At 36.7% G+C, this 12937-nt stretch overlaps 1 long non-coding RNA gene across 1 annotated transcript in view; it reads right to left on the bottom strand.

The window, feature by feature from the left end:
- The window catches only part of LOC135221480 (uncharacterized), a 32248-nt gene extending 19520 nt beyond the window's left edge, over positions 1-12728 (bottom strand). The window contains exon 1 of the long non-coding RNA XR_010315975.1: positions 12645-12728. This is a non-coding gene — a long non-coding RNA (uncharacterized LOC135221480). The remainder of the gene's footprint in view (positions 1-12644) is intronic.
- Between the last annotated feature and the right edge of the window lie 209 nt (positions 12729-12937).

A 12937-nucleotide genomic window follows, 5' to 3' on the forward strand; every position in this document is an offset into this window, starting at 1 on the left:
TTGTAGGTCCCGTTGCTAAGTAACCAATTGGTTCCCAGTCACGTAAAAATATCTAATCCTTCAGGCCAGCCCTAGGAGAGCTGTTAATCAGTTGAGTGGTCTGGTAAAACTAAGATATACTTAACTTTCTAACTAGCTGATTAAGACATATGTGACGAATTGATTCTTATAACTTTTAGTTCATCAGTTGGAAACTGTTTGAGAGTTAATTATGATCAGGAAGTCACCAGATGCAATATCAACATTTACGCTTTCATATTTTCAAGGGCAAAAAGTTAAAAGCGTCAAATTGATCTAAAAAAAAATGTTAACGGTAAATAAGACCTATTGCCTGCTGCAGACTTACGTAGTCATTACTGAGGTTAAGGTATGCCGTACAATGTAATTGTGGTCTGCATACTCAAGTCGAGTTCTTGAATAACCCTGGTTTGTTTTCTAAATCACACTTCTTGCTCAAATTTATCATTTCCCAAATTAAACTTATCATTTCCCAAATTAAACAAGGTAGTCTTAGCAAATATACTTCCTTACTGGTACATTTCACCCATACCTTACTTGTGGGAAAGCCAAGGTCATTACGTGTGAAGTTTCTATCAGATTTCACAACTGCAATACATAAGGGCCTCTGAAGTTCCAGTTTATTTAACCACCATAGTCGACATGATCACGTTTTCAAGTTTCGCTCAAGTTATTCCGGATACTGTATTATATACACGTGTCTAAAACTTAAGAGGGTTTCTATTCAAAATAGTATTGCAATTATATTTTTATTGTTTGTTTGTATGGTGTTTTTATTTTGCATGGAACCAGCGGTTATTCAGCAACGGGACCAACGGCTTTACGTGACTTCCGAACCACGTCGAGAGTGAACTTCTATCACCAGAAATACACATTTCTCACTCCTCAATGGAATGGCCGAGAATCGAACCGGCGACCACCGAGGTGGGGATATTTTTATTCTCAAAATAAAATTGGCAGAAAAACAAGGAATGTCTCTAGGGGATGAAGAATAAGAATAAGGACCATTCCATTATCGGCGATAACCTATTTCCTTTCCAGTATATTTTTTCTACGATTTAGTTCATCATATTCAATTTTGAATGAGTCATTTGATTCTCGAGCCTAATCAAAGATATCGAGCAAATTGTTTAAGTTTGTCTGTTCACTGCTCATCAGAAGTCTTACTCGCTTGAAGGTCATTTGCTAGTCTTTTCCCCAAAAATACGAAGCTTAGCTCCGCTTCGGTATCACTCTCGTAACTGGCAACATTTCAGTCAACCTTTTTCCCCTTTGTGTGTTGCGTTCAAAAGAGGAACAATTTAAATCCAAAGGTTACTTTACTCAGTTTTGAAAAAATCTGGGTTGCTGTGACCTAGTTTCTAATATAGGATAGCTTTCTAAAAATGTCACACGACGATAGCTTCATAAAGAGGAAAGATTGTTTCACAGTAGTTAATTACACAAGACATATCTAAACGCAGAACAGCAGAAAAATCTAAGGTTTCATTTCTAGTCTTTTCTCACAAGAATATCTCTTTGGCAAATTCTTGGTTGCAAAGAATCTTAAATGGACAAATTCTTGGTTGCAAAGCTCAAAGAGAATACAATTGAAAAAGGGTTATTAACTTTCCATTTAAAACGCAAGAATTAAGTACACACAAAACCTGTCCCTAACTTTATTACTACGAATCTAATCCGCTAATTTACTGAAATGTTTCAAGAAACACATCCTAATATTTCGCTCTCACTGTTTAGCATTGCTATTAGGTTTGTCATTCAAATTACAAATAGTTTGAAACGATTGTTTGCAATTTACAAGAAAGTTTTGTGAAGATACCTATTTTCTCTGTAATCTAATGTATTTATCCATACTGAAATAAATTAAGCACAGCCGTTGATGAAGTCTAAAACAACTGGTCCTCAGCTGCCATTTCATTGGTCCTATATGGAGTTTTCTTCAAGTCCTTTGCACTAACTTTAGCTGTTCGTGAGATAATTCTCAGGATAATCAGAATGTTTTGCCTTGGTTGTTCAATAACAATCGGAACGCGGTATGATATATAATGAACTTCGTTATTGTGCACAGTATTTAGACCCATCTCGGCTTATTTAGTCCCAGGAACTACACAGTAGGAATCCCTACTTTCGTGCAAGCAGTCATTTTTAAATCAATACAAAGTTCTTTGCCTTTTTTTTTCACTTGATGCTCCACATTGTACAAGGCACGTTTCTAAACTATAACTTTTGAAAGTACATTTAATTAGGGATTTACAGACGTATTTGTTAACCTGTGAATTATTTACAAATTCTTATACGTCGCAAGCCTTCCTCAATCATCATGCGAGTATTGTATTGTCACAGAGGGTAACCTTCATTTTTAATATTTGCAAGGCACTTTCCCTACTTATTAAATAACTCCGTTTCTTTAATGACTTATTTCCCCTTGGTATTCCAACATCGCCCAGCCTCTTATCATAGCGTCATTGATAATTAAATGCAGCCCAAGTTCTCGTTAATTGGTTTCGTAGGAAAATCTACAATAAATCGGTTAAAAAAATCTAGTCCAACTCCGACCTCCGTGTGCCTCCTGTGTGCGTGTGTGTGTGCGTGTGTGTGTGTGTTTGTTTGTTGTGGGCGGGTGACCTGAAGTGTGCGGCAACTTGCATTGAGAAGAAATGTTACGAACCTCTTTATATGTAAGTTATCGTAATCTGATTAAGAAATCGGACATTTCAGTTCAGTAAACGCAGTAGTTAACTGCAAAACCTTCGTTCGATAAACGGAAAATTTAAAAATAAAAAGCATGAATAAAATTTGCAAAATACTCAATAAAAGTCGTCGCAATTTCCTCAGGAGTTATTTTCGAAAAAGCATACATCTAGCCTTCATAAACATAAGCACATGGAATACACAAATGTACGCAAAATTTTATAATTTTTAGAGCTATCTATGTTTGGAAAATATCACACGTCAGTTCTGGCCTTTAGGCCAACTAATTCAGTTAAAAGTTCGCCAACCCATTCGCGAAGGGGAATAAGCAAACTCTTCCCTGAAAGTAGACGAGTCCAGTAGTTTTGAGTTAACCTGTACTACCAATCATTTTTTCAAGCCGGTTGTCGCAGAGGTTTTTTGGAATAATTTTTCATATATCAGCTGTTTCTTCTTGATATCTTGGCACAGCATGTTTTACACCCTCCGGTAATTTTGGGTAATATAATGAAGTACCAGAATTTATTAAGGCAATTACCTCTTGAGCTTCATCAATTTCCACAACACTCGTAGATATCCGAACACCTGTCTTTGGCTTAACTACAGTTAGGAAAAAAGCCCCGCCCACTCGCTTCTCTGTCTCAAACTTATGAATGGAAGAGTACTACGATATGGCTTTTAAGATTTGAATTACCGACAACCATTTTCTATTCAGTATCTTTCATAGAGGCATTTGTATGTTTTTGATATATCACGTACGTTTTTTATTTATTACCATGAGAATTTGGGTGGTAGTGGGCCATTTTTTATTATACGATATTGCAGATGTGGGGCAATGACTATCCTCTATTCGCATTGTATGGTATGTCGCATTTATTACCAGGGCCGATGTAGCTCGGGAACCGACGGTAAATGTAGCAATGTCACAGCCGTCGGAAGAAGAATTGGCCGCGGCGAAACAAAAAGAACTCACCAAATCTTTCTGTCGAGCCAGGAGCAACCACTACGAAGCATTCCCTTTCTCCCGGCGGCACCTAACGCGTCGGCTATATGCATCACTAGTGGTGGGCCGAGTACTGTTTACAGTCTCCCCACTCCATGCTGCGAGTCATCCTTGTGGTAAACCACGTCTCATTCAGGTAAATCACCTGCCTAAAATATTCAGTGTCGTTTGAGGACCCGGAGGGCGATCATCCGGCAGCACATTATGTCCAGGAATTCCTTCTTCATATACATTCTCCTCTTGAGGTCTTGTATCGTTATCCCATGTCGTGGATGAGTTGCTACACCCGACGTCTGCGAGGCTTCTTCCGGGATGATGCTCGCCATCCTCAAATTCTTCGTGAGGGTGCCGATTGTGAAGATCTCCTTACCGCCAAATTTGTCATACAACTTACGACGACTCGCACCGATAGTCAAGTTGTCGAAGACATGGGCTGATGAAGGCGATTTGAGAGTTCTTGGTGGTGTGTGTGTGTGTGTGGCGGAGACCTCACGCTGCGCTGCACCATACGCCGCACCATCATGCTCAAGACATCTGCAACTCATTCATGAGGGCTGTAAAGGAAAAGTGCAAATCTTAAGTTAGTGGCTTGCGAATATATCGATATACTGCTATTATCACTGGTTGCATTGAATATGAACAGTAAACTACAATAACATTCTTGCAAGTGGTAAACGTTACGTTTAGTTAGTGTAACTTGCACACGGTCCAGATAGAACAGGTCAGCCAGACAGCGACCCAATTTTAGGCCTCTTCTGCGCACCTACGTCATCTGAGGGAGCGCGTTGGTGAGAACCATAAATTTAGAACGTAGGTCTAATACACCGTCAAGAATTTTTTTAGAAGAGAATGTTTTTGATAATGTGATCTTTCAAGTGCCAAAAGAATGTAAACAAAAAACAGTTGCATTTTGAAAATATTTTATTAAGTTACAACTTTATCCTTTTTCTTAGTGCCTCCCTGCATGGTTGCCCTTGACGTTTACGGATATCTTTACATAAAAAGCTATAACATCGTCAGGAACGTCAATATTAGACTTTTTCAATTCAAAGCAAAGCTTTTTAAAACCATGTTTACCCTCTATGAGTGCTTTCCCGTGTACAGCAGATCTCCCGCATTATTACTAACTGTGAAAAAAAAAATGACTAGAAGGTACATGCAACTCCCCCTACTTACACAGTCTATCCAAGTATCACTCCTTGGTACTTTTTTATTCTTATTTCTTAACTCAGGGTATTTCACGCAAAATATTTTGACAATATATCCCCCAATGTATTTAAGAGCCTCCTCCTCAATTACTCCCTCGATATCTTTTTTTTATTTCTAAACATCTGTGTTGTTAGACATATTTCTAATGCTAACTCCCTTTCTTTTGTTACATACTCACCTTCATTGGGAGATTCAAGGGATTTTTCAACTGAGGTGATATTACACTTTTCACTTATTACCTTCATTTCCTTCCCTAACAACAATTTTTTTATGCCTGAATTTAAACTTCACTGCATTTGGATGATCATGGTGACCATCCATGGCCTTATACACCCAAAGAAATGTTCAAGGCAATATTGATTTAATCTTTGTGTCAGCAGGTAGCCATATTATGAAAGGCTTTTTAACATTTTATGAAGCCATGGTGGATTTACATAAAAAAAGAAAAAAATTATTCCTTTCTCCAGAAGGAATATATATATTTTTTTGCATTAGGACTTTTAACTCATAATACTCATTAACTCGATGACCTTGAGCAATTTAATTTACCTGTTTGTTTTTCTACATCAATACCAAAAGCAGTGCTTTTACCACTCTCCATACATGCTTGGAGAATTCATGGTGTCGAGCCAATCATATGTTAATGAAAGAATAAAATCGGACGTTTCACTCCAGTTTTGACACTTTAACAGTCTCCTTTCGCCTAAATATTTTTCTGAATTGGCACACGATGTATACACCAGTTGCACTGCTAATTTAACGCGCTGTCCTTGTTGACCCGTTACATTTAAATGCATTTCATTGATCTTATATACAAGCCCATAGTCTGTTTTGGTTTTACTAAGTATTTGTCGTATGTTAGAAGCTGAAATACACTCTTCATTATTAAGGAAAAAAGTCAATAAACTATTTCTTACTAATTTGATTAAATGGGGAACATCAGAGAACACGACGTTAATTCTGTCAGCATGACAACAGGCATGCACCCACTGGTCTTTGTATGGCTTTTCTTTTGGAAAACGATGGTATTTCATATTGGAGTTTTTCGTTTTTCACGTGTATTAGAACAGCCAAATACTGCGCAGTTACTTGGCATTATCAATGGTAGAATGAATGAATGAATAAAAAGATATATGGGCACACAGCAAGTCCTATAGTCTACCTTACGACTATGGGTAGCATATAGTTTTGGTTAACCGCGGGAGAGACCAGGGCGCGTGACGTCACAGTATTGGGGATTCATACCCAAAGCTGACCTGTTGTATCTAGACCGTGAACTTGCAATGCCATCAAGACATTGAACATCGATTCTACTTTGGAAATACCCCATCAGAAAGCTATGGGTGACTTCAGATTTCTGAGCTATCGGACGACAAAATTAATCACACCTAAAAACCAATCAATACTGCCAACATAAAAAGCCATATCGTAGCGCACACTTCCATTCATAAGTTTGAGACAGAGAAACTAGTGAGAAGGACTTCTTTCCTTACTCTTCAGCAAAGCCAAGGACAGGTGTTCCGATACGTATGACGTATGTTTGGGAAATTGAAAGGGTTCAAGAGTAAGTAAATTGCCTTAATCAATGAATTCTGGTATTTCATTATATTGCCCAAGAGTACCGGAGGGCCTAAAACATGCTGTGCCAAAATATCAAGAAGATACAGCTGATATATAAAAAGATATTCAAGGAACCTATGTGACAACGGGCTTGGAACGGTTAGTAGAAGGCATACATGAAGAAGCGTGTAAATGAACGGTAAAGAAAGGGAAGAGGGCAGGGGTGGACGGGGGTGGGGGGCGTGAATGGAGAAAGTTAGGGAAGAAAGGAAGGATTCAATTAAATTGAAGGAAAATACTTCAGTATGATAAGCCCGAGATTAACAATTCAACATACCTAACCCACAGCGATGTCAGTGGAGATAGATAAATTATGCCCTGAAAGGTTCGATTCTAGATCATGAAACCTAACTTTTTGTTTTGCGTAGTTTCATGGCGAAACTACGCCTTATCCATATCGGTCGGTGTTCAGTTCCAGACAAGACGTTAGTAACAACGAGAATATTAAAATTGCTATATTAAGTCTTAAAATATATAATGCTACCTACCGAACCTTCAACTCAATACAAGCAATAAAGTTAACTACCGAAAATCGACAAAACTGAAGATTTCCTTTAACCTAGATATTTTACAGAAGGATGCAATTCACCCAAGTCGTTCCTATAAAATCGGAAACTAGGTAAATTTCCGATAACAGGCCAGTAACAATTCCCCTAAGATTTCTCAAACCTCACTTTTTTAAGTAGTTCAGTGCATTGTACCAGCCTCTTAGGTTTTAATAAGACGCACTTCAACAGGACGCTATCTAGCAAGTAGCAACAGTTATAAGAACCAAGGCGAGTGCTATATTCTAAAAATTGACAGGTATTGCACTGACACAACTGGTAACAAATTAATGTGTTATAAGTATAGTTTGTCTAAAATTCCACAAACTGAATTCTTACCTTGATAAACTCATTAACTGAATCCACGGAAAGCAATTTCAAAGGATTCCAATTTCAGGTCAAAACCTACAAGTTAACATTTTCCTTCCTTCCCGACACCTCTGCTCGGTCTAAGGAATTATCGTGGACTCGTTTTCGCTTAGAAAGTTTTACAAAGAGCAACCTTTGCTTAGGGCGAGTCCAGACCGTCGAACCGTGTTCGTCGGACAAACAGACTTAACAGATAACAATAAGAAAAGTAGCCTAAAGGCGTGCAGAAGACATCAGAAGCGATCACCACGGACGTACAGGCCAAGAAATACGGTATTCTTTAGACCTTGGTACAGGCATAGCGCCGGATATCTAATGCATAAATTCACCGTTGCAAAGAAAAAATTTGAAGACCACAACACTAAAATGTTCGGCTCGATAAACTATGGTACATATCATCAATACTTGGTAGCACTGTTTCCTACCAGGTCAGTTCTCGAATATGAGCTTATGACGTCACCATACTACAGTACGATATAGTAAGTTTTGTTCGACCGTGTGTACGCACCCTTACGAGAGTAGTGAAATCAAGGATAAATTGACTCGGACATCGCTGTAAATAAATCTACGACACTAATACTTTCTGACGTCTTGTCAAAGTGAACAATAAACTAATCAATATGCCCAATAAATATGCTTCCAGGTTACATAAGTCTCACTGTCCAACATTTGGTTGCTGTCCAAATATTCCCTGCTGGTAATCTGTATTAGAATTTAGTGTCCCATCAAGGCCATTAAATGGAACACTGCACTGCTTTTAGTTCACAGATTATCGTCAACAATGGGGAAAATACATTGGGTGCTATATACAGGATATTCAGTAAAAAAAAATATCCGAGCATTAATCGTACCTCAATTATTACCCATCACTGTCTCCCTGAAACTGAGTTTTACATTTCTTTTTACAATCGATTCCACTGACAGACAAGCTTTTCTTGCAACTCTTAATTCGAAAATTCAATGAGCGACTTAAAAATCTAAATTTCTTTAGTACTTACGATATACAAGTGTAAGAAATTTAACGCACTGTAGGCCACAGTACGTACTTGCTTATATACCTGACTTTGCATAGCACTAGCTTCGTTTTGAGGCTTTATGTAGTACTAGCATTAACAAGAGTAGGGAGCATGTAACATTTATTCTTTAACCAGAGAGGAGGGAGGGTGTTCATTATTGGACAAATGGTTCGAGTAAGCTTGAGCTAACAGAAGTAAGCAAACATTTCGTGATCTAACGTAAATGAATATCACGGGGACTTAGTAGAATGGCTCATGTGCACACAACTAAAGGTAAACATTAAATCTGGTAAACGCATTTTTGACTTCAATGTTTTCTAAAATTTTCTGATGGGTACTCAAGTCATTTAAAGTTTAAGTACATATGGATTACTAGTATCTGTATAACTATAATTAAAGTAGTTATGGCGAACATATAAGTCTGGCTACTGCACTTTTTAAAAGTAATTATGCACTTTTTAAAAGTAATTAGAATTATTATAAATTTCATTCACCAGCATCCAAAAGCTTTCTGTATGGAACATCTGAATTATGACAGTGCCACTGACGAAATTTATGGCCAGAATTACGTGAAACTAAAATTCCTTAAGCTACGATGTGTCAAAGTCAAATATTCAAAATCTAACATTCGTGACTATATTCGTGCAGCTCATATCATGTGACAAATAGAAAAAACACTACAACAGCATCTCGTTTTCATACCATACTGATGCTTTAGATTGCATCAGTGTCAATTTGAAAACTAAACATAGCCTTATGTTTTTATTTAACCTTATTTAACCTTCTCGCCTAAATTAATAAAGACGTGGATGCCTTGACTCAAAAACTAATAATATCTCCGAAGGTTCATTTCTTAGTCCCTCTATATAGCAAGATTTAAAATTAAAATTAACTTCGCTTTTCCAAACATGGGAAGTTTTCCATTTAACGTATCGGTCAACGAAAGTTTCCTTTGAATTTTTCGCTAAAAAGGCTGGGATTTGGGAGAGAATATGTACTTTGATACATCTCAACTTACGCAGTGCTGAATTATTTCAAATTGTCGTTATAAACCGCCATGAAAAAAGTAGTTATAGTCTACACTAACCTGTCATTTTGGAGACAGCTAAGCCTAGGTGGCGGGAGAGTTCAAAGTCAAATTTAACAAGCACAAACATTATATGAATCACATGTTTCATCAGTGCAGTAAGGTAACGCCAACAGCTGATTATTATTTTATATTTACGAATTTTCATAAACATCCTCATTAGCAAGGTATGTCAATCTATAATCATTAGCAAGGTATGTCAATCTATAAGAGCTGTAAACATTTCTGAGTCCACGTACTATTATATGGTAGAATATTCAAGATCATTTTATTCCAGAAACATTAAGAACATAAGTCATCTAAGACAAACGATGTAAAAACCACTTTCGCACAACTCTAACATTTACAGTTAAAGAATTTCTACAATTAACTCCGGTATAAGTGTAAGATCGTCGCAAAACACTTGCTACTTCGGTATTTACCTTATAACAACATGTGTCAGCAAGAACCTAACTTGCATTTCCCCAGCGTCTGAAATACAAATGAAGAAACATTTACAGAAGTTTCAGCTTTACTCAAACGAATGGAATAAACTGCATCGGTATGGTTAACGGTCAAAAGTAGTACGTCAGGGTAGAGAAGTCCGTTGACTCAAGAGCAACGTGTATCGTACGTTTCTCGTCAATAGCAACATTGTTACTAAGGACGGCATACAAAAATAACATGATCAAGTTGAAAAAAAACAGGTCGGTGTATTTACTACTTATCAATAACTGATAAAACATTATGACAAAACCAATGACTGGGTTAAGTATACTTAATTTGCCGGTCACTAATTTATGCACAATTCGAATAGCCATTTAACGGTTATTTGAACAAATACAGTTTCTTTTTGATTAAGCAAATACTTAAAAGCCACCAAAATCGTGTTACACCAGCTTTGCCACAAAATTTTGAAAAGTAAATTGATATTCACGTGCATTTTCAAACTACATGTATCTAGTTTGAAAATGCACTTTAATATCAAATGTACTTTTCACACTTAAATTTTTGGCAATGTTGGTGTAACAGGCGATCCGTCGATTCATGCAAGCACAACGACTTTCACGATTTTGGTGGCTGCTTCAAAATAAAAAAAACCGTAGATTTGTTCAAATAACCGTTAATTGGCTATTAATTATGCATAAATTTGTGGCCGACATTTTGACAACCATAAAAAGGACAAAAATCTCCACACTTGTGGAAAAGTAATTTAAACACCTAGTTAAGATTACGCGTTTTACCCTGTTAAAATATATTTTAATTAACTCCAAACAATGGTTTCATCAGAATGTTTCTTGGAGAACGAAGTCATTGATCAGTCAATTTTTTTCGACTTTCTCTGTTTACTTTTGTATGCCGTCCTTTGTAAACTCTTAATGAATGTTGCTATTGACATGAAAATTACAAAACATGATACTCTTGATTCTATATTGACTGTACGGCCTTGAAGTTCTCTTTTTGGCTGTTTATAATATCGATACAGTTTATTTAATTCGTTTTGAGTGAGGATGAAACTTTTTGTAAGTTTTGTATTTATACTCCATTCGCTGGAGAAGTACATGAAAGGTTCTGCTTGAATCACGTTATAAGGTAAATTACGAAATAGCAACTATTATGCAACGATCTTTCTTGTAGAAATTCCCTATCTGCAAACGTAAAACCTATGCAAAAGCCATGGATGACTTGTGTATTTATTGATTTTGGAATAAAATGATCCTGAATATTCTAGCAATATAGTACGTGGACTCTGAAATCCTTACAGCTCCAATGGATTGATATACTTAACTAATGGTGATTATATAAATTCGTAAATATATAATCAAATGTTGACGTTACCTTGCTGCAGTGATGAAACATGTGGCTCGCGTTGAAGTAGGTGTAATGGACAGCCTAAATTACATTTAGTTTGAATAAGCATAAGCTTATTGTACAGTTTTAGAACCTAGGACTATTGTAAGTCCTTAGTGGTCCATGATTTACATATACAAAATAGTGTATTTAACACGTGCTGCATTTAAAGGTAAAGTACCTGTAGGTACTGCATTTGATAAGAACTACAATCCTTGTACTTTCCACAGCCCAGCGAGAGCGCCAACGAAGTTTGAAAAAACTGCATGAAAATTTTGGTTTATGTCTAAGACAACCAGCGTAATTGTATCGAAAATCATAGACTACATATGAATCATCTGAACATTTTTTTCCTTGCTGCAAATGCCATTTCAATGCTGAGTATATGATGTTGGGGCACAACTTACGTGAGCTTTAAAAATAAACCTGAGAGGTTAATGATGAAAATACATCCACTCATAATTTTTAATACGTAAAAATTATGTAAAATTATATCAAAGCCATTCAGCAACATAAGATTAAAATTATTTGGAGATTTGTTAAACAAGATTTACACATTACGATTTACCTCACACAACGAGAAATTTATTTAAATCTTAAACAAGATTTATGTGACCTACGTCACTAAATAGAACGGGGATTTTTTTCCAACAGTTAACGTTCACTCCAAAGTTCAGTTATTAATTGCCCAATGACACCTAATCTGACGAACTTATCACTCGCCAGATACGTACTATATAAAAGTTTCCAGGTAATTTAACATAGCCTTTGAAATTCCAACAATCATTTCTACGGCAACAGTGTCAAGTACTTTTGCAGCATAAAAGGTGGCCGAGGGACATTTCACGCGTCAAACGTATGTGTATAACGCAGTTTGCCAAGAAAACGACGATTTACATTACTTTGAAATTCTTATGGTCTCACTACCACGGCACCCCTAATTTCAGCGGACAACATACTTACTTCCTAATAACTACCTTTTGCCTCTAATGAAATTACATTGTTGTGGTCAAAATATTACTTCCCATGAACCCTGTAGCCTTGAAGAAAAATAGTTAAAACATCTTAACGTTCAATCACTTTCTTAAAACCCCATAAACGTTGTTAAACAATTGAGAAAAACAGCCGCAGACAAATTATAGTACGTAATATGACATGACACCAGTGAAAAACAAGCGTCGCCACCCCCTTACTGGCAAGTCTTTACCTAAAATAACAAAAAAATCCAGGACAAGTAACTAACTTATCGAACTCACCAGTACCCTCACATTCAGGCCAACGAAGAATTCCAATTTTCACTCATTAATCAACGAACTTCCAGTACTATCTACTGCTACTAGTCAAAAACCTCGTGAAGATTAGGCGTGTCTATATTTCTACTTAAAAAAAGAATGACAAGGACTGAAAATACAAGTAGTCACATCTTCAGACCCTTTTAAGCCATTTCACCATCCTTGGAAAAATAATGGCGACATCTACACTGCTTCCCGTTTTCTTTTATATAATTAGGAAAACTATTTTCCATGGAATACTGGAACACTGAACTCGC

The sequence above is a fragment of the Macrobrachium nipponense genome, chromosome 2, assembly GCF_015104395.2.
Source record: "Macrobrachium nipponense isolate FS-2020 chromosome 2, ASM1510439v2, whole genome shotgun sequence".
Classification (NCBI taxonomy): Eukaryota; Metazoa; Arthropoda; class Malacostraca; order Decapoda; family Palaemonidae; genus Macrobrachium; species Macrobrachium nipponense.